The following is a 27,351-nucleotide window of genomic DNA, read 5'->3' as shown; positions in this document are numbered from 1 at the left end:
AAAGACATACAATTAATAAACCCGCCTTTAATTTTATAAAAAAATAAATAAAAAAAAATGTATAATTAAGTACAGAAAGATTGATAGTAAAATAGTAAAAGGGAAGTACAATATTAATTGATTAAAGCACTAAGAGACAAACGTTAAAATGTTTTTAATGAATATAAGCCCAAAATAAGACTAAAACACCAATACAATAACCATTAATAAAGCAAGTAACTAAGCAATAAAAGAAATATATACAAAAAGTGTATGGATTAAAACACTAACAGTATACTACATAAAGATAAATACAGTTAAGTAATTAATAAACATCAAAAGATAAACAATATCAAGATAAAAGGATTAAAGCCTTAAGTACATGAACACAAATACAAAACAGGAAGCAATTAAAAGCATACAATACACAAAACGATTAAAACATTTATATAGTTAAAGAAAATCATTACCTTTTTAAAAGTATGGAATCAATAGCTTTATTAATACCTGCTATTTTCCTTAGGTGTGTTTTATAAAAAAAAACTCTAAACTAGAGTATAGAGCTGGGCGATACGGCCGAAAAAAAAAAAATCTTAGATTTTTTAAGAAATCTAAAGAAATGGTTAAAACTAGTTCTTATTTAATTTGTTTTCACTTAAAATGTTCCATTTGTGGTTAAAGTGCAACCAGAAACAAGCAAAAAAACCTATTGTAAACAGTGAGAACATCTAGTGACTTTTAGAAAGCTTTCTCCAACATAGTTTAGGTACTGACACAATGCACCCTCAAACTTAAAAAATAAATAAATAAATAAACACACCCTTAAAAACAAATAGAAATAAATAAAATTGTGCCCTTTTTTGATAAAACTTACAAAGTAGACAATAGAAAACAAGTACAATTTATATGCTCTTAAGTAAATATTTTTCCCTATTGGGCTTGAATTGCAAAACAAAGCATTTAAATAAGTGCCAGTGTTCTATAAAATGAGATCTTTTCTCATGAATATGCAAAACATCTTAACTTGTAGTGCATACAAAACCTGGTACACAGTTGGAAGATGTGCCAGGGACAGTTCCTTGTTTAACGTTGAATGGTGAACTGGTGCTGCTGCTGCGTTCATTCCTATGGTAGCAGCACTTCTCCCACTCCGCTACATGGTTCTGTTTAAGGTATAGTGATAAATTGGTTCACCTTACAGCGAGGACCTGTTTGGTCTACGTCCGACGCCGCAAAACCGAACCAAATCCAGATCACGGAGCCAGTTGCTCTTAAGCTCCGCCGTCATGTGTTTTGTGTATGTGTGTGTGTGTTCTATGGATGTTCTATGGCTTGAGGTCACAGTGCAGAACCCCTCTGGCATGGACCTCAATCACGCCTTCAACTAGCTGCCTTAGAAGTACCTGCAGAGTACACAGAGCACATTCAGGTAAAGTTAAATTGGCTGAAATTTATCCCAACATTTGCAATACTTGTGACTGTCGGCACGCTGCCACGTTCAATAAAAAAATATATATAAGTACCTACAGTGTAAGAAACAGACAGAAGAAAATTACAGTCGCTATAGAACAGGCTAACAGTTATTCAGTGGGTAGCTGCTACATTAAGGGTGAAGAGAGAAGAGTGTTCAGGTACCTAACGATTTTCCAATGATTTCACAGTTGCAGACAAATTTCCAGAGTCAGGATAAAATCACGAGAGTCTGGCTAGAGTCGAGCTGCAGTTGAGTTGCGGTCGTGTCATCTCAATCGTTAAGTGTAAGGTGGTTACGATTGAAAGTTTTAGTCAGTCGGGTTTGGGTACTGGCGCTGCGATAAAATCAACTGGGTTTGTTTTTTATTTATTAGCAGTGTGAGCAGCAGCTGTAAGATCGAAAGAGCGTATTACACCTCTCTGTTTGGAAATATTTTAAAGTGGACTGCAAAGGCAGGATTTTACAAGATGGGAAGGAAAAAAAATGCACATTCAACAACAAACATGATTTACCACCTGAGAAACAATAAGCACCCAGCACAATCCTCCCAGTACACTGCAGACACTCAGTACAATTAGCAACAGCACTGCCAACACATTTCTCTGTGTGTGTTTCCGTCCCTTAATTAGTTCCCCCGGTAAGTCAGTAATAAGAACAAATAGAGTAATAATATTAAGCTATTAATGTATTAACATATATTCATTAAGCTCTTTTGGGTGGGGATGGAGAAGGTGGAGTGGCCAGTGCTTCAGCTGGAGCTCCAGGACACTGAGGATGTTGTGTCTTTTGGAACTGGGCCTGATTTTACAGAACAGAAACAAAACAGTTCATGGTAGCTGTATCAATTTATCCAATAAAGTAGATCTACAGGTCTTACTTTATATAAATAAAACTAACCGACATAAAATAGAATGAATAAAATATATATTTTTTAAAACACAGGCCTGCATGAAAATGTTCAGGACATCCAGAATGGCAAGTATTTAAAAACACGGTCCAGTGTTAATTTTTAGTAACATGTTTAAAGTCTATACTATCTAAGACAGTGAGACAAATACAGCAACTTTTCTAAAATTACACTCTTCTACTGCAGCACAGACGTACACTCCCTCCTTAAAAAATGCTCAAAACCAGAAAAAAAACAAACACACCCTGGGAGGTTAGCTCTTTAAATAGCTTTTGACCAGCATAGGTAATGTTTATTTCTGGATGATCAGCTGGACTCAGCAGGGCCAACATTAGTAGCCTAGTCTTTTAAAAGTAATTAACTCATTTTTTAAAACCCATAAAGTCCAGTCACAGCTGTGTTTATTTGTTTTTTAAAGTCACTGGTTAGCTGCGGGTGTAACTTCACAGACCGCGATCTCAGTTCACAATTATGCAGCCACACATCTTATAAAATCTCCTGCTCCTAACCAAATATCCAGCACAACAAACCCAGCTTTAAACCCAAACCATCGCTGTATAAACAAAGACAGAGGAGAAGTTTTCTTTCAGTGTTTTCTGACAGAAACTGTGAGGATTAAAAAAAAAGACAAGAGTGTGTTTACTAATCCGTTACTCGCTCGTGATGAAGTTAACGCTAACTTGCACGTACAGTGGATTCACGCGGTTAGTTAATAGTATGCAAAATGCAGTGAATGCTGCTGTTTGGGGTCAAAATAAACTAAACACCTTAGCTAATAAATCATGGACTGCAGAAAACTAAGCCGGAGACACAACAAACGCTAGCTCTGTAAGTTAGTTGTCTAACGGAGTTACGTTAAGTGCATTAACTGCCTGCACAGATCAGAACATAACAGCAGCTTACCTTTTCATGTTAAATCCACGACGAAAGCATTCTTTTCTCATATCTTTATAAAATCCAGTTGCAGCGTCACCTGCTTGTTCAGAAACAAAACAAACACCCAGCGCCGTTTAAGAGCTGATTCACGACCTTCTCTCCCACCACAGGGTGTGTTTTTCTCAATCAGCAGCAGCTTTTAAACCACGCTGTAGTTCAGTAATAAGATCGCGTTTCACCGAGAGCTGAAACAGCCAGTTTCCAGCAAATTTCTGAATCTTATTAATACTCAATTAAAGTATGGTAATCTGGCTAATGTTAAAAAGTCAACTAGCTTTTTACCAAAACACTTTTAGTTAATTTATACCTAATTTTAGCGGTGTGTTCCCACAAGACGAATAAAAAATAAAATAAAAAAAAGGGGCGGCCGTCTGCGCATGCGCGAATATTTGCGGCCGTCTGCGCATGCGCGAATATTAGCGGCCGTCTGCGCATGCGCCAATGTTCGCGCATGCGCAGACGGCCGCTAATATTCGCGCATGCGCAGTCGGCCGCAAATATTCGCGCATGCGCAGTCGGCCGCTAATATTCGCGCATGCGCAGTCGGCCGCAAATATTCGCGCATGCGCAGTCGGCCGCTAATATTCGCGCATGCGCAGTCGGTCGCTAATATTCGCGCATGCGCAGTCGGCCGCTAATATTCGCGCATGCGCAGTCGGCCGCAAATATTCGCGCATGCGCAGTCGGCCGCTAATATTCGCGCATGCGCAGTCGGTCGCTAATATTCGCGCATGCGCAGTCGGCCGCTAATATTCGCGCATGCGCAGTCGGCCGCAAATATTCGCGCATGCGCAGTCGGCCGCTAATATTCGCGCATGCGCAGTCGGTCGCTAATATTCGCGCATGCGCAGTCGGCAGCTAATATTCGCGCATGCGCAGACGGCCGCAAATATTCGCGCATGCGCAGACGGCCGCTAATATTCGCGCATGCGCAGACGCCCCCCCCCCCTTTTTTATTTATTTTTTATTCATCACCGCTAAAATTAGGTATAAATTAACTAAAAGTGTTTTGGTAAAAAGCTAGTTGACTTTTTAACATTAGCCAGATTACCATACTTTAATTCAGTATTAATAAGATTCAGAAATTAAATATCTACAACTACCCTGCCGAATTAGACCGGAGTACCGAGAGGAGCTCTCAGGCCTGTTAGGTATTTTAACTACCGTTAGCCAACTGGCTGTTTCAACTCTCGGTGAAACGCGATCTTATTACTGAACTACAGCGTGGTTTAAAAGCTGCTGCTGATTGAGAAAAACACACCCTGTGCTGGGAGAGAAGGTCGTGAATCAGCTCTTAAACGGTGCTGGGTGTTTGTTTTGTTTCTGAACAAGCAGGTGCTGCTGCAGGTAATCGAGCTAACTGTAGCTAATTAGCTTAGCCGGTTGAGCTAACTGTAGCTAATTAGCTTAGCCAGCCATGCTCCACTCGCTAGCTCGCTAACGTTAGCTATCTTACAGCGTTATTCGCCATTAACACGCTGTAAATAGTGGTAAGACTATTTAAAGCGTGTTAATGGCGAATAACGCTGTAAGATAGCTAACGTTAGCGAGCTAGCGAGTGGAGGATGGCTGGCTAAGCTAATTAGCTACAGTTAGCTCGATTACCTGCAGCAGCACCTGCTCGTTCAGAAACAAAACAAACACCCAGCGCCGTTTAAGTATCATAATAAGACCGCGCTTCACCGAGAGCTGAAACAGTCAGCTAACTAAATTACTCACCGGGACTTACAGAGCTCCGCCGCGCTGCTCTAATCTAATCCGGCAGGGTAATAATCACTATCGGTGCTGAAGGCCCGCTGGAGGCCCGCTAGTGCCGCTGTTTTAAGACTGACGGGCTTTAAATGAAAACAGAGTAAATGGGAAACACAATAAAGAGCAGCGCAGCGGACCTTCAGCACCAGAGTGAAGAAATACTGGATTATTTGACCCAATATTAATAACTGTTCCCCATAAAACACAGCGAGGCTTTGGACTCCTGCAGTCCCCATGCAGCTCCCGGAGAAAAGGACGTCTTTGTTGTGGCTACTGATTCAGTGGAGTGGAGCCACGACCATTCAAAACTAGGTTCGGGGTTTTTTTGTTGCCCGAAAGGTTTTTAATTTGTGTGTTTTAATATATTCATTATATGTTATATTGTATTAAAACGTGAGATATAAACGTAAATAATCATAATTTAATAGGAACGGTGAAATATATTATTTTAATTATATTAAATATCATGCCTCAAAATCTCAGATCTCCCCCTCTTTTCCAGTGACTTTGGTTTCTTCCAAAAGTCTGTTGATGAGAGGGCGGGCGGAGCTGGACTGGAGAAAGAGGGCCGGCGTTCTGTCGAATTCTGCTACCTTGTCGAACCGTGCTGCCCCAATGAATATTTAACTGTAAAAATACAAAAGAAGCACTATTTTAGGGCATGTACCCAGTGATATTCCAGTAGATGTACGTTAGTAGATTTGGAGTGCATAATTCATTGTACCATGGCAAAGTTATAGTAAATATAGCTCATTACAAACTGCTTTTGTATTTATTTATGATAATAAGTGTAATTTGTAGTTTCCATTTACACTTCTGTGCAATGATAGTGCGTCCAGGTTGTGTAATGCACATAACGCCCCCTAAACCAGATTAATTATACATAAAACACGAGAAAGAATTAAATTGTGTAGGTCGGCGCATGCGCAGTACCTTTGGGAAGCATGTATCGATGGGTAGCAAAATTCGACAGAACACCGGACTAAAGAAACTGTTTTTAACACACCTTGGGTTTGGGCTGTATTCACTCAGTCGCAGTTAAATAAACTCACTGGCCATTTAGGAATCACTTAGACCAGAATTATAATAGAATAAACAATAAAATAATAAAATGTTATATAAAATCTAAAAAAAAATCACCAGTGTCAGTGGCTGTCTTTACATTACAAGCCTCAAGTGTTTTTTTTTTTATATAATTTTTTTTGTCAAACAGCACACATGCTCTCAATATTTTTTTGGCTGCTCTGCCAATGCTGGCTGATAATGACAGCAGTAAGGGCATGAATACTGGCAAACAGATGCATGAAATCCACAAATAAAGAAATATGAAATTTGCAGTGGCCTTTTTTATGCCCAATCAGTTTGAAGACTGAGAACATATGTCTGCACTCCCCTCCAAAGGAATTGGGCGGAAAAAGCATTATTAAAAGATGAATAATGAAGACTGGAAATTGGAAATCAGTTAATTACAACTTTGTCAGTGTGTCCAGGCCCGGAGTGGCTAATCGGGAGATTCGTGAGGATTCCCGATGGGCCGGCTGTGTCTGCTGAAGTGTCTTATTGTGTACCTTGGGGAAGATGTGGGCAGTTATTAAGGAGTATATCTATGCTGGTGTTTTACCGGAGTCAAGCTATCCGCGCGTATACGCGCGATTTTACGGTAAACAGACGCGCAGGAGGAGAGCACGCTAAAAAACACAGAGAGAGACAGACACGTTTCAGTCGGTTATATTAATTCAGACATACATTAAGCCCAGAAACGAGAAGAAAACGGATTAAAATAACTCACCTCACTGTAGATTTAGTGCAGTACATTATCTATTTGATATAATACCATAACAATCCCATCGGTTTTTAAGAGAGAGAGAGAGTTTTATATTAATATTACTTTTTCAATCCATGCTTCAAATTAAATTTCTCATGAGTTTCCCAAAAGGCCAAAACAGATCCAGTACCTCTTAAAAGAGTCCATCCTAGACTATTACCTCTGCAAATTTGGGTAAATTGCACTGTATTGTTTATTTTATATTAATAAAAAAAATGTATGCATGTTTAAAATTAAATTTCTCATGATTTTTCCATAATGCCAAAACAGATCAATGACCATTTGAAAGAGTCCAACCTAGGCTATGACTTTTGGCAAATGTCACTGTATTGTTTATTTTATATTCATTTTTATTTTTATTCATGCTTAAAATAAATTTTCTCATGATTTTCCCATAATGCCAAAACAGGTCCATGACCATTTGAAAGAGTCTGTCCTAGGCTATCACCTCTGCAAGTTTGGGCATATTTCACTGTATTGTTTATTTTATATTATTATTATTATTTTTTTATTCATGTTTAAAATTAAATTTCTCATGATTTTCTTATAATGCCAAAACAGTTCCACTACCATTTGAAAGAGTCTGTCCAAGGCTAAGGCTGTCCAAGAGTAAAACATAGGGTATGACTCCTGCAAGTTTGGGCAAATTTCACTGTATTGTTTATTTTATATTAATTTTATAATTTTTTATTCAGGCTTAAAATTAAATTACTCATGATTTTCCCATAATGCCAAAACAGGGCTATGACCATTTGAAAGAGTACAACATAGGCTATGACTCCTGCAAGTTTGGGCAAATTTCACTGTATTGTTTATTTTATATTCATTTGTTTTATTTTTTTATTCATGTTTAAAATTAAATTTCTCATGATTTTCCCATAATGCCAAAACAGGTCCATGACCATTTGAAAGAGTACAACATAGGCTATGACTCCTGCAAGTTTGGGCAAATTTCACTGTATTGTTTATTTTGTATAAATTTTTTTTATTTTTTATTCATGCTTAAAATTAAATTTCTTATGATTTTCCCATAATGCCAAAACAGGTCCACTACCATTTGAAAGAGTATTTTCTAGCCTATGACTCCTGCAAGTTTGGGCAAATTTCACTGTATTGTTTATTTTATATAATTTATTTTTTTATTCATGTTTAAAATTAAATTTCTCATGATGCCAAAACAGGTCCACTACCATTTGAAAGAGTCTGTCCTAGGCTATGACCACTGAAAGTTTGGGTAGATTTTACTGTATTGTTTATTTTATATTATTATTATTTTTTTAATCCATGCTTTAAATGAAAATTCTCATGATTTTCCAATAATGCCAAAACAAATAAAACAAAAAGGTCCACTTAACTGTTCCACCATTAAACTGCTCAGCATATTTCTAAACAGTCTAGTCTAGAAATCACCTGTTAAAGACACCTGTGCTAGAAACAGGGGGTGTGAGTTTAAAACCATCACCTTAAATCCAATACCTCAAGTGCAAGGGGCTATCTATAGTGAAACCTGCAGAAATACGCAGTGCTGATAGCCTGAGGAACTGATAGGACTGCCTCACAGTGGCCCTGTGATGGCTTATTGGAGAATGAATTTACATCTGATACTAGCAAGTATTAAAAATAAACAAAACAGTGAAATTTGCCCAAACCTGCAGAGGTGATAGCCTAGGACAGATTCTTTCAAATGGTACTGGACCTGTTTTCAAGGATTCAAGGAGATTTTACTGTCATTCGTATCACATGTGGTTCATGAGGTGGAACGAAATTGTGATCTCACGATTCAGTTTACACCCAAGAGCTGTTGTTAAAATAGATATATAAATAAAGTAAGACAACAAAATAAAATAATACAATAAAAATAGAATATAACAAAATGAAGATAAGATAAAATAAACAAAACAGTACAACTTGTCATAGCCTAGGACAGACTCTTTCAAACGGTCATGGATCTGTTTTGGCATTATGGGAAAATCATGAAAAAAAAATATTTCAAGCATAAATAAAAAAAATAAATAAATTATTATAAAATAATCAATACAGTAAAAATTTGCCCAAACTTGCAGAGGTGATAGCCTATGTTGTACTCTTTCAAATGGTCATCGACCTGTTTTGGCATTATGGGAAAATCATGAGAAATTTAATTTTAAGCATGAGTAAAAAAAAAATAAAAAATTAATATAAAATAAACAATACAGTGAAATTTGCCCAAACTTACAGGAGTCATAGTCTAGGACAGACCCTTTCAAATGGTCATGGACCTGTTTTGGCATTATAGGAAAATCATGAGAAATTTAATTTTAAGCATGAAATTTGCCCAAACTTGCAGAGGTGATAGCCTAGGACAGACTCTTTCAAATGGTAGTGGACCTGTTTTGGCATTATGGGAAAATTATGAGAAATTTAATTTTAAACATGAATAAAAAAAACAATTAATATAAAATAAACAATACAGTGAAATTTGCCCAAACTTACAGGAGTCATAGTCTAGGACAGACTCTTTCAAATGGTAGTGGACCTGTTTTGGCATTATGGGAAAATTATGAGAAATTTAATTTTAAACATGAATAAAAAAAACAATTAATATAAAATAAACAATACAGTGAAATTTGCCCAAACTTGCAGGAGTCATAGACTATGTTCTGTAAGAAAGAACATATCCAAAGATCCTCTCGCTAACACGGACCAGGAAGCTTCCAGCGCAGCCTGACTTCAGCAAATCCTCCGCCTCCTCACGAGTAATAATACCTGTGTACAAAGAGAAAGAGCTCAAATCAAAAACGTTTAATCACGTATTTCAATTTATTGACTGTAAGATAATTATTTATTATGTTAGTAATATTGCAAACAAATATAAAGAAATAGCATTAATAACAAACCCAGTAGCAGAACACTTAGACAGAGAGAGAGAGGTTTTTCTTGGATTAAAGCTCACAGATGGCCCACACTTTGAACTCACCATGAAACCAGGGGGCAACTCGACTCTCGCCTTGCTGTAAACAAACTCTGAGGGTCTGCTCCTCTTTAAACCAGCGAATAATGTCATCCCTGCTGGACGTCGACAGCGACCGGCGCATACCTGGCTTCCTGTTGATCATAACAGAAAAAAAAAACGAATTCAGAAAAGCTTTAAGAAAGACAAGCTGTCTGACTGCCTCTCTCATACCAGAAAATCCTACATGACATCAGCTCTACAAGCCCAGGAAACAATAGAGGGTTAAACTGATAAGCATATATGACACAGCCTAGAGCAGTGATGGTATAGTTACTTTGAAAAAGTAATCCGATTACTGATTACTCCTTAAAAAAAACTTAGTTACTTTATGGATTACGTGATGTGTGTATGTGTGTGTGAGGTGGAGAGAGAGAGAGAGAGAGAGAGTAACGCACAGTGACTTGGATAAGTAACTTTAATCTGATTACTGCATTGGAAATAGTAACGCGTTAGATTACTCGTTACTGAAAATAAGAGTCAGATTAGAGTAACGCGTTACTGACATCACTGGTAGAGTGTGAGGTGTGTGAGGTAGGTGTGTGAGGTATGAGGTGGGGCAGAGTGTGGGGGTTAGATCGGCTCCACCTCGCCTGCAGCTACAGCTCCACTGACTCACCCAGGATAGAATAGCCTTCTCTCACCAGCCTCTATTCACCTATTCACCACTATTCACCTGCACACTTCAAACACCCCTCAGCACCCAGGTGTACATCTCTCTCTCTCTCTCTCTCTCTCTCTCTCTCTCTCTCGCTCTCTCTCTTATTCCAACTCTCATCTCTCTTTTCTCCAACTGTTTCTGTTTATAGTTGTCTCTGTCTCCTTTACTCACTTTATTTAATTTTGTCTACATACGTATTTGCAGTGTATAAAATACACAAAAACACAGTGTTTGTTAAATTCACTTGTTCAATTTTGCAGCCTGCTCAACTTATAAATAAGAGATCACTTCAGTTTCTTAATCAATTTCTCGGATTTTGCTATTTATAGAAATATGTTTGAGTAAAATAACATTTTTGTTTTATTCTATAAACTACAGACAACATTTTTCCCAAATTCCAAATAAAATTATTTTCATTTAGAGCATTTATTCACAGAAAATGAGAGATGGCTAAAATAAAAGATAAAATAAAAGATGCAGAGCTTTCAGACCTCAAATAACGCAAAGAAAAGAAGTTCATATTCATAAAGTTTTAAGAGTCCAGAAATCAATATTTGGTGGAATAACCCTGGTTTTAATTTACAGTTTTCATGCATCTTGGCATCATGTTCTCCTCCACCAGTCTTACACACTGCTTTTGGATAACTTTATGCTGCTTTACTCCTGGTGCAAAAATTCCAGCAGTTCTGTTTGGTTTGATGGCTTGTGATCATCCATCTTCCTCTTGATTATATTCCAGCGGTTTCAACAGGTAATTATACTCGACAAGCTCAAAGTCTCTGAGGAGTAAAGATGGGAAGTAGATCTGTAGTCTGTATCAAATGTGTTACTATATGTGTCAATAGAGAGTTACTATATTCACTAATACCACTTACACCTTTACTGTACACAACACAAGCCTTATATTCACCATGACCAGAAGAAGCTCCGCCCACTTCTCTACAATACAGAGTTACTATATTCACTTTTTCCACTTAAAACTTTACTACAACACAAGCCTTATATTCCCCATGTCCAGAAGCTCCGCCCACTTCTCTACTACAATACAGTTACTATATTCACTAATACCACTTACAACTTTACTACTGTACACAACACAAGCCTTATGTTCACCATGTCCAGAAGCTCCGCCCACTTCTCTACTACAATACAGAGTTATTATATTCACTAATACCACTTACAACTTTACTGTACACAACACAAGCCTTATGTTCACCATGTCCAGAAGCTCCGCCCACTTCTCTACTACAATACAGAGTTACTATATTCACTAATACCACTTACAACTTTGCTGTACACAACACAAGCCTTATGTTTAAAGGTCAGATAAAATAGTATTCCAAATCTTCATTGAAGGAATAGATAAAGAATAGAAAATAGAAGGACCCTCCAGGCTGTTAGGTGCAAAAATACGTTTTTTTTTTTTTCGAGGTACAAAAAGGAAAAAATAACACCTGAAACATTTAACCACTTGATATCCTTGATATCCCTGTTTAATACTTTATTTTTTTTTCTTTTTGGAATGTGTTTTTGGGCTTAGATGCAGGAATAAATGTATATTATTACATGAAAGTTGAGCAGATAAAACTGTGTACAATTTAATACCAGTAGATGTAAGAGACACTGTTCTCTCTCTCTCTCTCTCACATTCTTTCTCTCTCTCTTTCCTTACTTTTCTCTTTCTTCAGCCGTCTCTCTCTCTCTCCGCATGCCGCACTCACACACCACACACTCTGTCTGTCTCTCTAATGTAAATCCTATAGATTATAATCTGGCGTGTTTGGACTGCAGGTACCGTGAATGGGACTGATGGTGATGAAGTGATTATAGGGAAAAGATGACGGCGTATTTGGACGGTTCTCCAGCTGCAGCTATTCTCACCCGCTGACCAGCGCGTGCCCTCAGCGACACAACTCTTTCCAAGAGTGATTCATGCAGCTCAGGCTGTGTTTCTGAAGCTACATGGCTTTAAATTACAGTTGGACGGCGCGGTCCTTCCGGAGCGGAGGAGCTCGCTGAGGCTGCAGGGAGGCTGTGATTTGGGGCCTGAGAGAACAATAGGGTTTTATACTGGCTGTGGTTTTAGTCTCCATTTAGAGACTCGTACTTGTTCCGTGATGGACGAGAAATGGAGGTCTATGGGTTAGAGCTGGTGGGTGACACTGAGACGACTAGACTGTGATTTTAGCTTCAGGAGACGGGCCCAAAAACTTCCCCGTAACCCTGAGAAGAGTCAGTCCTAGTGCTGGAGCTGCCCAACCCACTCAATCGAATACGGACCTTAGGCCTGTACAATAATTCAATATCGTTATTTATCGTGATAAGAAATGTTTCAATAATGGTGATATTTTTGTGGTATATCGATATGTATTATTTATAGAATATGTCATGGACAGGCGTTTTTACTGTCATTTTGCTGCAGAGTTGAACAAAATCAGCCTCCGTAGCCGGGTTATGTCAGTGCGTGATGACGTAATCACACAGGCACGTAGACAGATAGGCTAGGCTATACTAGGCTAGGTTTGGCTCTGCTCTGCTAAAGCATGGGACATTTAAGATGCAGAATTAGTGCCCCTGACGCTTCCACAAGTGATAAAACAGAAGAGATAGTTGAGGCAGGCAGGTTTAATTTAATGATTCGGCTTTTAAAGGTCTGATAAACTTTAGGCTTCAGCAAAAGTTGTGCCGGGGAGTGGTGCCAACTAGCAGAGGTAATACATCTAATCTGTTCCACCACCTCAAGCAGTTCCACTACATATACTATTTACTTTATTCGGATGAAGCACTTTTGTAGCTTATGTTGTATCTAAGTTATTTATAGTTGATAAAACCTATAGGTTTGTTTATTTGACCGGGATATCATGTTTGTTTTATGTATAAAAAGGCTTTTTGTATTCCTTATCCTGGTTGAAGCACTTTTGTTTTGATCTGTTAAATTTGTTTACAAAAGAATAAGAAGCTCTGCCTCTGTTGTAATGTAAAGTTATTTATATTTGTAATATGTATATAGGTTATAGGTTTATGTTTAACAGGGATGCCATGTTTTTATTTTGCTATATGCAAATAAAAGTGAACATTGATTTATTTTTACATTTTTTATTTCTAAAGTATTACATATGTTTTTGTGATAGGAGGCTTCAAAGATTAGATAAAATTTTCAGACAGTAGTGTAGTTTTCCATTGCAGGGATTCTTAGCAGTTTTTCTGAGGCCTTCAGAGTATTTATATCAATATCGAAATCATATTGTATCGACCGAAATATATTGTGAAATAAATTTGCCCATATCGCCCAGCTCTAATGGACCTAAAGCATTTCTCCTAAAAAATTAGGGGTCACTGTTTTCATTCTGTGCCACTGTGAAACTGTTAGCCCGGTTATGGATTCTTCTTCCATTGGTACTGATGTTGAAGGATTAGTTCTGCCACACCAGCTCATCCCAGAGGTTCTGGATGGAGCTCCATCATTCCAGAGCTCACGCCTGGCATTAGGCAGGGTGACCTTGGGCTCACAGATGCTCCATTACATTCTATTGGTCAGTGCTTCTTTATGGAGGTAGAGTGCAACATTACACTGCTGAACTAAAGCAATCAAAAGGGTGTCCATATACTTTTGGACAGACAAGCTGTGTTCCAAAGACTAGGCAGCAGTCAAGGAAAGACAGGTCCTCAGTAGGACGTCCTATACAGTGGTATGATTTTTTTTTTCATGATTTTCCTTTGTAAATCATTGGATGTTCTGATTATCAGCAATTTCAGTTAAATATATCATATAGCAGAAGAACACAGTGATATTTGAGCAGATGTGAAGTGAAATTAAGTTTATAGGATTTACGGAAAGTGTGCAATAATTCTTTAAACTAAATTGGGCAGGCGCAAAAATTTGGGCACTCAAAAACTAAAATTACATCATTATTTAGTAGATCCTCCTTTTGTAGAAATAACAGCTTTTAAACACTTTTTATAGCTTCTAATCACAGTCTGGCTTCTGGTTGAAGGTATTTTGGATCATTCTTCTTTATAAAACATCTCCAGTTCAGTCAGGTTTGATTCAGGTTTCTGATCATGAATATCTCTGCTTTAAATCACACCACAGATTTCAATAATATTCAGGTCTGGGGACTGAGATGATCATTCCAGAACGTTGTCTTGTTTCTCTGCTTTAGTAGATGTTGAGCAGTGTTTAGTGTTTAGGGTCGTTGTCTTGTTGAAGTATCCAACCCCAACTTCAACTTTCTCACTGATTCTTGAACATTGTTCTCAAGAATCTGCTGATATTGATTGAAATCCATGTGATCCTCAATTTTAACAAGATTCCCAGTACCTGCATTGATCACACAGCCCCCCAGCATGATGGAACCACCACCAGATTTTACTGTGGGGAGCTTTAAGTGTTTATCTTGAAATGCTGTGTTCTTTTTCCTTTTCCTCCATGCATAAAAAAACGCCTTCCAAATAACTCAATTTCAGTTTCATCAGTCCACAGAACCTTATTCAAAATGAAGCTGGCTTGTTCAAATGTGCTTTAGCTTTAGCATACCTCAAGCCACTCTGTTTGTTGATTAAAACAACAAATTTATAAAGGAAAATCATGAAAATTATCACAGGCGCCCAAATTTTTTCATACCACTGTAAAGACTTCTCGGTAGCCTATTCTATAGCCATACATATGGAACACACCAATAAGGCTTAATGGTGATGTCATATACAAACGTCACATGGTGAGATTGTGGTGCAACATGCGTGTGTGTTTTTTACATTTCTCCACATACATAAATATATTATTTATGTATATTTACGTGTATTTATGTGTATTTGTTTCATAAAACAAAAATGTGAAACGAGAGCATCGAAGGATACACAAGTCGCGTCTTCGTAATCACTTAAATGTCTAGTTCTGTGAAGAAAGGGGGAGGTGACAGGGGGCTGAAGTGGGCAGGGATGGGGGGGGTACGGGGGTTAACCATCACGCATCTGAAATCACTTTATTATTGACAGTATTGGATTTCTAACTCAATTAGTAGAGAACCTTTCAGAGGAGACACAGGCATGATGGATGAATCTGAACGTGGCTTTTTCTCTCAGCAGAACTCGAGCGTTCCTCTAAGGCAGTTCATGACATTTGTTTTATTCTTCAGTCAGTGTGTAACATCTTACATTATATCTGGGGTCAAAGTATCTCGGAAATAAATATGAGTAGAAACACAAATAGAGCTGTTTCAAACACTCTGAGACTGACGGCTCAACACCACTGAGAACATTTACACACATTATTTACACTGAGAGACTCCTGTTTAGTAATCTTTGGCCACTTTATCAGAAACCCCTGTTAAAGGTGCAATTTGCAGTATGCATAGTATTAGACGAGGCCAAAGGACAGTTATTTTCTGCAACCAGGGGGCCTAAAATTAAGTTACTGTTTGTATTATAATGCCTAGTTTACATGACACTGGAAAAAAAGATAGGATCATGTTACTGATTTTTTGTGGGTCAAATGAAAAATGTTGATTTCCAGATCAAACCTATTTTTTTAGTTTGCCTAAAAGCAAAAAAATACCCCATTAAAACAACTTAAAATAAATGATTTTACTCAAAATAATAGGTTTACTTGAAGCCATAAGTAATAATTCAGATTTGATCACTCCTCCTGGAGTTTTTCTGTGAGTCATTTTCACACTCTTCCCATTGGTTCCAGTCACCAAAATTTGCATATAAAATGTGACCTCCCTCACCATAGTTGTAAAGTTGTTTCCCTCAGGGTACATTCTCTTAGCTAGCGGGGGAAGTTTATGTAATGGTTGAATGAGTGATTTATTGTAAATAATCTTTTTTCTTTGTTTTGTTTTCTTTAGAATTTTATTTCTATTTTCTTCCTATTTTCTCCCCAATTTACACGGCCAATTACCCAACCCACTCATTAGGACTCCCCCTATCACTAGTGATGCCCCAACACACCAGGAGGGTGAAGACTAGCACATGCCTCCTTCTCCGGTACATGTGAAGTCAGCCACAGCTTCTTTTTGAACTGCTGCTGATGCTATAGCATTGCCGAGAAGCATAACAGCACACTTGGAGGAAAGCGCAGCGACTCGGTTCTGATACATCAGCTCACAGATGCAGCCTTGTGCTGATCCACATCACCCTTTGGAGTGATGTGAGGAGAGAGTGCCATCTACCCACACAGAAAGAGAGAGAGAGCAAGGCTAATTTTGCTCTCTCAGGGCTCCAGCATCCGATGGCAAGATACATAAACAGGATTCGAACCGGCGACATCCTGATTATAATGGCAGCGCTTTAGACCGCTGGACCACTCGGAGCCCCATAAAGCATACATTTAGGTAAAAGTATATACATATATTTAAATGTAACAAATTAGAGTGTTTTTAGGCTGGTCCAAAGCATCTTTTTTTCAGTGTATATGTATATTTTAGCACAGAAATGTTTTATTTTAAGTATAAGTGAATGAAGCTATGAGGTATTGTAGGGGTTCCTGATAAGGTGGCCAAAGTTTATGGCGATATATAGTATTCGTTTCTGATCAAACGGTAAATAAATGTGTGTACTATGTAAGTGGACATATCAAACTTGCACCTCAGTGTATATTAAGCTTTAGTTTTTCTTAAGATCTCAAATTATTGCGGAGTAAAGCAATGAGATCTGTTCGGAATGTCGATACTGACACTGATGCCCATGCAGCCTGTGCCCAAAGATACCCTGGTGCCAATCCAACTGGCAATACCACCCACATCCGTTCCTAATCCACCGGCACTGTCAGACACTGATCCTTACAGAAAGCTTGTCTTCCAGATCCTCACTTCCTGCTAACCCTCCGCCCAGAATTCACAGCTATTGAATTACATGGAGGGATGTTGGTGATTTATTTTAAGCTGTAATTAAATGTGGGCCAAGAAATACAGCGTATGAATGCAGCGTGGAGGCAATGTGGGTTGATTGTACACAGAGACAGCTCTGATTTTTAGGACAGATAACAACCGGAAAAGGTTTATATAGACTAAGGCCACCGTGATTTTTTTACAATGTCAGTTAAGTTAAATGTGTGTTTATTAATATATGTTTTCTAGGACTGTTTGATGATTTATATTTTAGGAATATACTACTGAAACAAAATAAATTGTTAACATTTAATTAGTTTGTTTTTAGAAGCAATTCAGTCATTCAGTAGAAAGAAAACTTTAATCTAATTTGTGAACAATATCTACTTAATAATATCTTTTACAAAACTAATTATGTAACATAAAAATAACATAATTATGGGTGGGTCTTACCACTGATTTCCCAGTTCGATTTGATTTTGATTTATTTAAGGAAACTTTGGTTATAATAAAAAATTTTATTTTGAATAAGAAATGTCATAATTATACAAGGAACTCTCAAATTTGTATTATTAAAATATTACTGTGTATATTATACAGACTTAACACAACTGTTACATTCTTTTATTATTATTATTATTATTTTATGTAGCTTAGATAATTGCGACACAGTGTTTCACATCTCTATACAGGTTTGTAATGGCCATTTTACTCAATTTTTTTACGTGTGGGTAAAATATAATGTGGGTCCAGAACATTAATAAAGCTTTGAACATAAATTGCTTCATAAATGTATTTATTTGCACATACCCACTAGTTCAGATGTGATACTATAATAAGCAAAGTGACTATAAACACACAACAAGCAAAATTAATAATGTAAGGAAAAAAAACGTTATTAAATTTAAAGAAAAAAGCAGCCGCTCTGAGCTGAGCACTTCTCCGTTATAAGAGCCTTGTGTTTCCTGGGGACAAAATAATCTGAATTAGTAACAGCGCTTCATAGAGAACACGATAATAATTTCACTATATACCGTTTCAGAGGAATATTCATAAGCGTAGGAAGTGACGTAGATGTTCCTAGGACACTTCCGTTTAGCGGTAAACAGCGTTCAAAACAGTGGACGTAACTTTTTAATTTACACCTTCCCTTACACACTGTTCCACAGCCACAAGAAGTGCTGCAACATGACTGCAAACTTCCCCTTATCTGAGAGTCACAACCACTGAAAATCAGGTCAAATTGTTCTTTGAACAAGTAAACTATGGAGGACCAAAAATGACATAAGTATAAATAAATAAATGCACATATAAATGAATAAATAAATAAATAAATAAATAAATATATAAATAAATACATGCACAAATAACTGTATAATTAATTTATTTATATATATTTTTTTATTTCTAAATGTGCATTTATTTACTTGTACTTTATTCTACTTTATACTTCTACTGTCATTTTTGGTCCTCCATAGTAAACACGCGTGCTTTCTTTTTTCACACTGCTAACCTGCCATGCAGTTACAGGGTCCGCTCACAACTTCTCCCTCCTTCTTATCTACAAACCATGCAGAGTATGTGTTGGATAGCGTTTGACTTGCTCCAACCTCAAAATACACTATAGTGATGCCTTCTCTACTATAGGCACAAGTATTTCCAACTTTTCCACTGAGAAAGTAATTATATCCACCCAAACTACGGTACGCTTTCACTTAGGGTGACCAAACGTCCGTATTTCACGTCCTGTCCCGGGTGTCCTGGGTTTTTTCAAAAAGTGATGAACATTTGACATAATCCCTGAGCCGCCTCAGTGAGAGCAGTAGACAGTGTCAGTGTTACAGTCAGAGCACCTAGCCACCCCCGCCCCTCCATCCCCCCCGTCAACAATCTGGGTAGGTCACTTCTGGCAAGCGTTTTAAATCAGAGGGAAAAAAATTCTCTCCTATATCCTTATCAAAAGGATCAGGAGAAGAGGTTTGATCACTAATTAATTACTGACTATAGCGTGTTTGCTCTGTGTTCGGGAGATTTGCGCTCGTCATTTTGACAGCTGGATATTTGAAAATAGCGCCACCGGAAGCGTCTAAGGAACAGACATGCGCAGTAGCTTTGCTATTGTTTTCCCTCATTGAAACGTCTATTTAAACATTAAATTACTTAGTTACAAGTTAACCTACAATTATTCTTGCTAACATTTAAACCTGTTACATTTTACAGCTGCCTGATGCTGCTATAGCTCACCGGCGAGTTAGGAAACCCGGTTGAAGGGGGATTAGCTTCCCCGATGATTTAGCTAACCCGCTAAGCTAACAGTGGATTCAGCCGGTCAGGTCTTGGTTTAAATAACATACAGGTGAAAACAACACTGGAAAGAAAAATTAAAACAGTGTTAAATGTACTAATTTGATAAACACAGGCAGCAGTGACTGGAAATACAGAAGAATATTACTTTCATTTTTACAGAAACTCTCTCGTCTCTCGCCTCGCCGTCTCTCATGCTCCAGCTCACCCCAGCCAGAGGGCGGTGCTTACAAGGATGGTCTCATAAGATAAAAAGCGAGACGTTAAAACTATACTCATAAACAGGAAAAATGGGCTAATTCTAAAGATCGATTCGGGTTTATATTAATCTATATCGGATAATTCAAATGAAGGGCGATATAAATCGAATAATCAATTTTTTAAACACACCTCTACTCTCCATCTCTCTCTCTTTCTGTCTTCTACCTCTTTCTGTCTCTCTGAATATTTCACTCTCTGCAGTATAAACACTTCATGTTCAGTCCACACACACACACACACACACACACAGTTACACAACCCTGCAGTGCCTTTTAATCAGCATACCCTGTCATTAGGAGGGGAAAAACCACCAACTGGAACTTTGGCAAAAACCAACAAAGGAAGCAGCGATCGTGTTTCTGTACGACCCGGCGGCTCTCGCCGTTTCCCAATGCCTTTTATTGTGTGATGTTGATTTTTGGTTTGTGCTCTTAAATGTTCTGATTTGTAATATCCAAAAATACAAACACAAAGAACCTTTAAATGCCCCGACTCTCAGGCATGGCGTGATGTTACCAATCTGGAGTATGTTTCCCAAAACCTCATACATACAGACAGAACATTCTTAAAATTACAACCATTTCCCAAAAACCTTTGTAAGTTATGTAGTACTTTAATTTGCTCAAAACATAAAATAATTCTGACCCACTTGTAACTCACCTAGGATGGGGCCAAAGCCTCTTAAGAAATTGCGCTAGATCTACACACAGGAAAAAAGCACATACAGCTCTGGAAAAAAGAGGCCACTTAAAACTATCTGATTTTATCAAATTGAAAACCTCTGGAATATAACCAAGAGGAAGATGGATGATCACAAACCATCAAACCAAACTGAACTGCTTTAATATTTGCACCAGGAGTAAAGCCATAAAGTTATCCAAAAGCAGTGTGTAAGACTGTTGGAGGAGAACATGATGCCAAGATGCAAGAAAACTGTGATTAAAAAAAAAATCAGGGTATTCCACCAAATACTGATATCTGAACTCCTAAAACTTTATGAATATGAACTTGTTTTCTTTGCATTATTTGAGGTCTGAAAGCTCTGCATCCTTTTTTTTATTTTAGAGATTTCTCATTTTCTGTCTGTAGTTTATAGAATAAAACAACAATGTTTATTTTACTCAAACATATACCTATGAATAGCAAAATCAAACTGATTCAGAAACTGAAGTGGTCTCTTATTTTTTTCCAGAGCTGTATATACAGAGATGTTTAAAGAACTACAGACCCAGACTTGAGTAAAAGTACAAGTGCTCTATCAATAAAGGGACTTGAGTAGAATTTAGAGTGCCAAGATGAAAACCACTGCTGAGCAAAAGCACATTAAGGCTCGTCTCAATTTTGCCTGAAAACATCTTAAGGATCCCCAAGAATTTTGGAAATATACTCAGTGAACTGACGAGACAAAAGTTGAACTTTTTGGAAGGTGGGTGTTCCATTTTATTTGGCATAAATGTAACACCGCATTTCAGAAAAAGAACATTATACCTACAGTAAAACATGGTGGTGGTAGTGTGATGGTCTCGGGCTGTTATACTGCGTCAGGGCCTGGAAGACTTGCTGTGATAAATGGAACTATGAATTCTGCTGTCTACCAAAAGATCCTGAAGGAGAATGCCCTGCCATCAGTTTGTGACCTCAAGCTGAAACGAACTTGGGCTCTGCAGCAGGACAATGATCCAAAACACTCCAGCAAGTTCACCTCTGAATGGCTGAAGAAAAACAGCAAAAAGCATAAAATTACCGTCTCTCAGAAAGCTGTAGGAGAGAGGAGGTGGGCTATTCATCAAAGATAAGTACCTTTTATTATGTTTTACTACAACAAAAGTCAAATTTCTCCTTTAATAGCACCGCCTTCTTTTGCGTCCAGCTCACAGTCAGAGATTATATAGGCTTTCCAGAAGATGTATTGTTATGTCTTTTTTCCTCACAAAAGTAGTCCCACCACCTGCAAGTCAAAATGTGATTGGTTGATTCCAGTGTCACATTATATTTAAACAGTTTGTTGGTTAAACAGGCTGTTAGGGCTTCACCCCAGAACTTGAAGGCCCAACCAATCTGAAAGCAATGAGGCTATGTCCTCCCACCTAGATACCACACAAACAAAAATTACTGATTGGATAATTGGCTTAACTGTTTTATGCCAGTACAAAAATGGGCAATTAAAAAATATTACAGAAATATAACCATTATGTGAAATTTACAATTAATTACAGTTTTTTAAAATGCTTAAGGCCTTCTCTGATGGGTTTTCCTCTTTACCTAAGTGAAGGTGGCCTGGGGGGAATGACTACATTGACATGTTTTTGCTTGTTCATGTAAAAGTAAGTACACAAAGTAGATCATAAATCTTAAGTCTTTAGTTAGTGCCGGTTTGCCCTCATTAGCTCACTTTGTACCCGCAGCATTCCTATCAGTGTCTGAGTGATGGATCAGCATTATGAGGCTCTATATTATTAAAATCTTTAGGCTACTAAATACAGACCTGCTGAAATAAGCAGGCTTTATTATGGCGTCACATCAATGTCAAAAGTCAAGGGCGCAAAAATACAAGTCGGATGAGCAGGTGAATATCATGTGAAAAAAAAATGTTTGTGTGTAAATTAACTTCTCGTGAGCACAAATGTGAAACTAACAAGCAAAAAAAAGGGAATGGTGTGCGCGGTGAAGAAAGTGTTGCTCTCAAGCTTCATTTTTCTCCTCTCGGGTGCTTTTTATTTCTTGCGCGCTGTGTCAATTACCTGCAGCAGCAGTTTGTGCTCGACTGAGTTTTTTGTGCTAGAGTTTTGAAAGGGGTGGTTTTTACAGTTTGGGGGCGGGGCCAGGGTCAACTCCCTCAGCGAACGCTATTGGCTGATATCTCCAAGGTTCGTGATGGACCGCCTACCTCCAAGAGCCAGAGGAGGGCGGAGAAAGAAGGACGGCAGGAGAGTCTCTGTCTGCCTGGGTTTAGTGCCCGGAGCGACCCGCTCTGTCTGCCTGGCTCTCGCCTGGAGCGATCGGCTCGCCAGATCTGTCTGCCCGGCTTCAGTGCTTATAGAGACCAGTGCTGCTCTAGGCACTAACCCGGGCAGACAGAGCAGGTTGCTCCGGGCACTAAACCCGGGTAGACAGAGCCTGAGAGCGGGCTGTTTGGATGTTAGCATAGCCAGTTAGCTAACTCTCCTGCTGGCTGCCATCCTTCTTTTTCCGCCCTCCTCTGGCTTGTGGAGGTAGGCAGTCTATCCCAAACCCTGGAGATATCACCCAATAGCGTTCGCTGAGGGAGGTGACCCTGGCCCCGCCCCCAAAATGTCAAAAGCAACATTTTCTTCAGCGCGCACACGATTCACTTTTTTTTGCTGGCTAGTTTCACATTTGTGCTCACGAGAAGTTCATTTATTTATTAATTTTTTTCACCTGGTATTTTTGTGCCCCCAACTTTGATGTGACGCCATACTTTATACAGTAGCATTTACATTATAGTTGTACTTACGTCCATCAAACTGATAAACTGGCCCACAGAATCCCCTGCAGAAAGCTTTTATAGATGCTATTCATTTACTGTTTGTAAATTAATACACTTTCCTGTTTGGTCTGTAGACACGTGGCATTAGTCAGGAGAACACATCGTAAATAACCATCATACTGGCACTTTAAACAGCCGCTAAGACTTTCAAATTTAAACTTCCATTTAGAAGCCTTTTTTAGGATGTTGTAAATATCATTAAATAAAGTTTAAACATAAAAATCTTACACACTGCTCTTTAAACGCCCTCGTTTGCAGGGCTGTTTCATTTAATTTTAATGTGCAGTGCTAGCTGGCATTTATGAGGCCTAATTTCATGCTCTAATACAGACGCTAACACCCTGTCCTCCTGCTCTTCCAGCTCTATTCTCAAAATCCTTTCAAATCACTCATATTATACACAGCCTGCCTTTTTAAACTGTTAAAGCATGATTTATAGTAAATGTGGTAAATACAAATACCCCCAATCTCCCACTTACCCTATTAAACGTTCAGTAATTAAAGTATGCATCATTCGTTTAAACACTGGGGCTATGAGACTAATGAAGCTGGAATATACAGTGGCGTGAAAAAGTATTTTAGTCATATAGATCATTTCTGATTATTAAACAAACTTTAATATCAGACAAAGATAACCAGAGTAAATATAATAGCACTTTTTAAAATTATGATTTCATTTATTATCCAAAAAAACAACTATACAAACCACAAGCCCAGTGTGAAAAAGTATTTACCCACTCTTTGCAGCAACAACTGCAATCAAGCTTTCTTGATAACTGGCAATGAGTTTTTCACATTTCTGTGGAAGAATTTTGGCACACTCTTCTTATAGAATTGTTTTAATTCAGCAAGATTGGAGGGTTTATACGCATCAACAGTCTGTTTAAGGTCATCCACAGCATCTCAATCAGATTTTGGCTTTTAAGCCATTCAGAGGTGAACTTGTTTGTGTGCTTTGAGTCATTGTCCTGCTGCAGAACCCAAGTACACCTGAGCTTGAGGTCATGAACAATCACAATGTTTTCTAATCTGTTTTTTAATTTCTTCAGATCGGGCGTAATGTGTTGCTCTTTGAGATCTTTTAGCTGCTTCATGTTGTCAGACAGGTTCTATTAAAAAATCTAATAATAAAAAAGCTAGTAAAATTTAACTCAGTTTTCCAAAAAGTGTGATTAACCACAGTTAATTTATGGGGGCGCAAAAACTTTTTCCACAAAGGGCTAGATTGGTTTGGATAGTTTTTTTCCTTAATAAATAACATTATTATTTTAAAAAGTGCTTTTAAATTTACTTAGGTTATCTTTGTCTGATCTTAAAGGGTGTTTGATAATCTGAAAAATGTAAGTATTACAAAATAAAAAAATAAATCTGTAAGGGGCAAATATTTTTCACGCTACTGTATTTACATGCTGCTAAGAACATACCTAAATCTCTATATTATCACTGTATTATCTATTACAATTGTTAAAATATCTACAGAAGGCTTTTATTTATATAGCAGTAACAAAAAACACATAATCCAGTCTGTTATAGATTATTGAACACCAGACAATGAATAATGAAATGAAACAATCAAATCCAATACAAATAAATGTAATTTAACTGTATTTGTCTAACACTTTTTACAAAGCAGCTTTACAGAGATCCAGGTCTGAGACTCTTTTGTGGACCAACCCCTTCCTTCTGTGGCCAACTATTCATAGCACATTCCGAACAACTCAGTAGTTACTAAATAAATCAGAGTAAATACAGAATAATGCATAGTAGGTTCTGAATTATTCATATATGATCATAAATAATTCATAGTAGATATTAATTTTCTTATAATGCACAATAATTCATACTAGGCACTAATTCATTTATTGTGGATACTGAATAAGGCAGATTAGACACTGAATGTCTCATGTAGTTACTGTGAGTTTAATAGATACTGAATACTCCATTTTCTTTTGTTTTTATAATAGCCCAATAATCTCTGTTAGCTTCACTCTGTAGGGGGCGCTATTTCCCAGACTAATCAGGGAATAAACTGTTATTTCTTTCTTGATTGATGAAAATTACTTATTTATCCCAAACACTTTTTTTGATTTGTTTTATTTATAAGGCCTTAAAATATTTTTTACCTCCTTATGTACTATGTATGTCTTTTTTAACTGTGATTTTCTTCTGTTATTTATTTACTCTGCTACATGGTAGGTGAAATCTGTATCTCAATGTATTGTGTGTACTGATAAGGATGATGTTAATATTATATATAAAAATTATATCCAATTATGGTCACAGATAACAGCACCGTGTTGAGTTTTTATTATTTTATTACGTTATACTTAACATTTTATGAATACTTAATAAAACTAGCTTAACTTATTTAATTGCAGAGAAACTAACTACTAACTCAATTGCTTTAGGGTGTTTTCTGGATCATTTGATAAGTTTGTTTATTTGAAGCGTTACACCCTCTGTTTGGTTTGGTTTCACACAGGCATAAACCTAAACACACCAAAATGCGCAACAGTAACCCACGTGAGCACATTGTCTCCTCTGATTGGTCAGAGCTGTCTGGCACGGGAGCAAAAAAGAAAATATAGTGAGAAGATTCTGTGTTCCAGTGTGTGTACCTGTGCAGTGTGAAGCTGCTTTAACACGAAACACTAAAAAATTAATCACTGCGCTTTTAAACACAGTGTTTTTTAATGGAATGTGTAGCACAGGTGTACAACGTAGTAAATGGAGCAGTGAGCAGTGAACGCTGCACACACTGTGCGTGTAAACAGCTTGAGGGAGCAGCAGAGACAGCGTTTGTTTATAGCTGTGGTAATAAGTGTTATCTGACATGTATATTTTAGATTAAACTGCGTCCCATCAGCAGTTTAGCTCAAACAATAGGAGTATATTAATAGCTTTTTTTGGATTGAGACCAGATCTCACTTTCGCCACAAGCGAACCACTTCAGAGTTCCTTTCTAGCCGGTGTTGTTCCGGTTCTATTGATCTGAACTCGAGTACTGTTTTCACACCTGCTCAATCAAACCGCACTAAGGTTACAAACAAACAAGAATACGTTTTCAGACCAAATAGTCCTATTGTGAAAATGCCCTTAATTACAGTGGTGGTGATAATAATAACCAGACGTCAACCTGAACGCATTTTTTCTTTACTTTTCAAACCCACCAGTGAACATACACAAGACTAATTTTGGAAATCGTAAAGACACAATTTCCCGCATGTATCGCTTTAAAATAGGGTAAATACACAAAGTGAAAAATATTATTATACACTAAATATCTGGTAACTGAACATGTTCTGCCAAGAAAATCTTGGAAAATGAACAATTTATCTGAAGAGATGTGTTTCCTCTAATTTTTTTAGCAGTGGCAGCTCACACTCCCGTCCCATTTAAGTTTAAGTATATTTTTACAGTTTGCTCTTGTATTTTAAATAAAATACAGCCTTTAGCATGATTTATTATGCTTGGTGTCACTAAGCACTATATATTCATAAACAGGCTGTTTTCCAGCTGAAAGATAAAAGCAAAACATTTATTCTGGTGCATCCCTAAACTAACCTGATGTGCTTCAGAAGTTGCCGATGCACATTACAGTATTTACAATCAGATAAGACATGATAAGAACAATGTTATTGATTCCTAAATGGATATTCCGCTGTTCCTGGGTGCTGGACTGTAGAGCACAGTGTAAAAGAGTGTTTCAAAAAGGCAGAAATAAAAGGCAGAACTTTCAGTTATAGCATTTGTCATTAGGATTAAATTGTTTAAAATGTAGAATGAAACACAGAATGTTGTAAATCTGTGTTATTTCCATCTTTATTGCATTTCTGAGGTGCCAGTAACATTTTTTCTCCAGTTTTGGAAGTTCTCTGGTCAAATATAGCAGCAGTGTTGTCTGATGCCATTGGGCATCTGTCTC

General features: G+C 37.6%; 2 long non-coding RNA genes across 6 annotated transcripts in view; one reads left to right on the top strand and one right to left on the bottom strand.

The window, feature by feature from the left end:
- Nucleotides 1-27,351, bottom strand: part of LOC125782217 (uncharacterized) — a 530,592-nt gene that overhangs the window by 228,788 nt on the left and 274,453 nt on the right. The window contains exons 1-2 of one of the 5 annotated variants that reach the window (XR_007424831.1): nt 4,914-5,993; nt 3,264-3,333 (exon numbers count right to left, since the gene is read on the bottom strand). This is a non-coding gene — a long non-coding RNA (uncharacterized LOC125782217). Of the gene's footprint in view, nt 1-3,263; nt 3,648-4,913; nt 5,994-27,351 lie in introns of those variants that run through there. The other 4 variants (XR_007424829.1, XR_007424832.1, XR_007424830.1 and 1 more) reach the window with 4 other exon arrangements.
- LOC125782221 (uncharacterized) lies at nt 1,304-2,331 on the top strand. Its single transcript, XR_007424836.1, has 2 exons — nt 1,304-1,389; nt 2,161-2,331. It is a non-coding gene; the product is annotated as an uncharacterized LOC125782221 (long non-coding RNA).

The sequence above is a fragment of the Astyanax mexicanus genome, chromosome 16 (assembly GCF_023375975.1).
Source record: "Astyanax mexicanus isolate ESR-SI-001 chromosome 16, AstMex3_surface, whole genome shotgun sequence".
Lineage (NCBI taxonomy): Eukaryota > Metazoa > Chordata > Actinopteri > Characiformes > Acestrorhamphidae > Astyanax > Astyanax mexicanus.
Note: the sequence above shows the minus strand (reverse complement) of the source record. Positions and strands in the feature narration are given on the sequence as shown.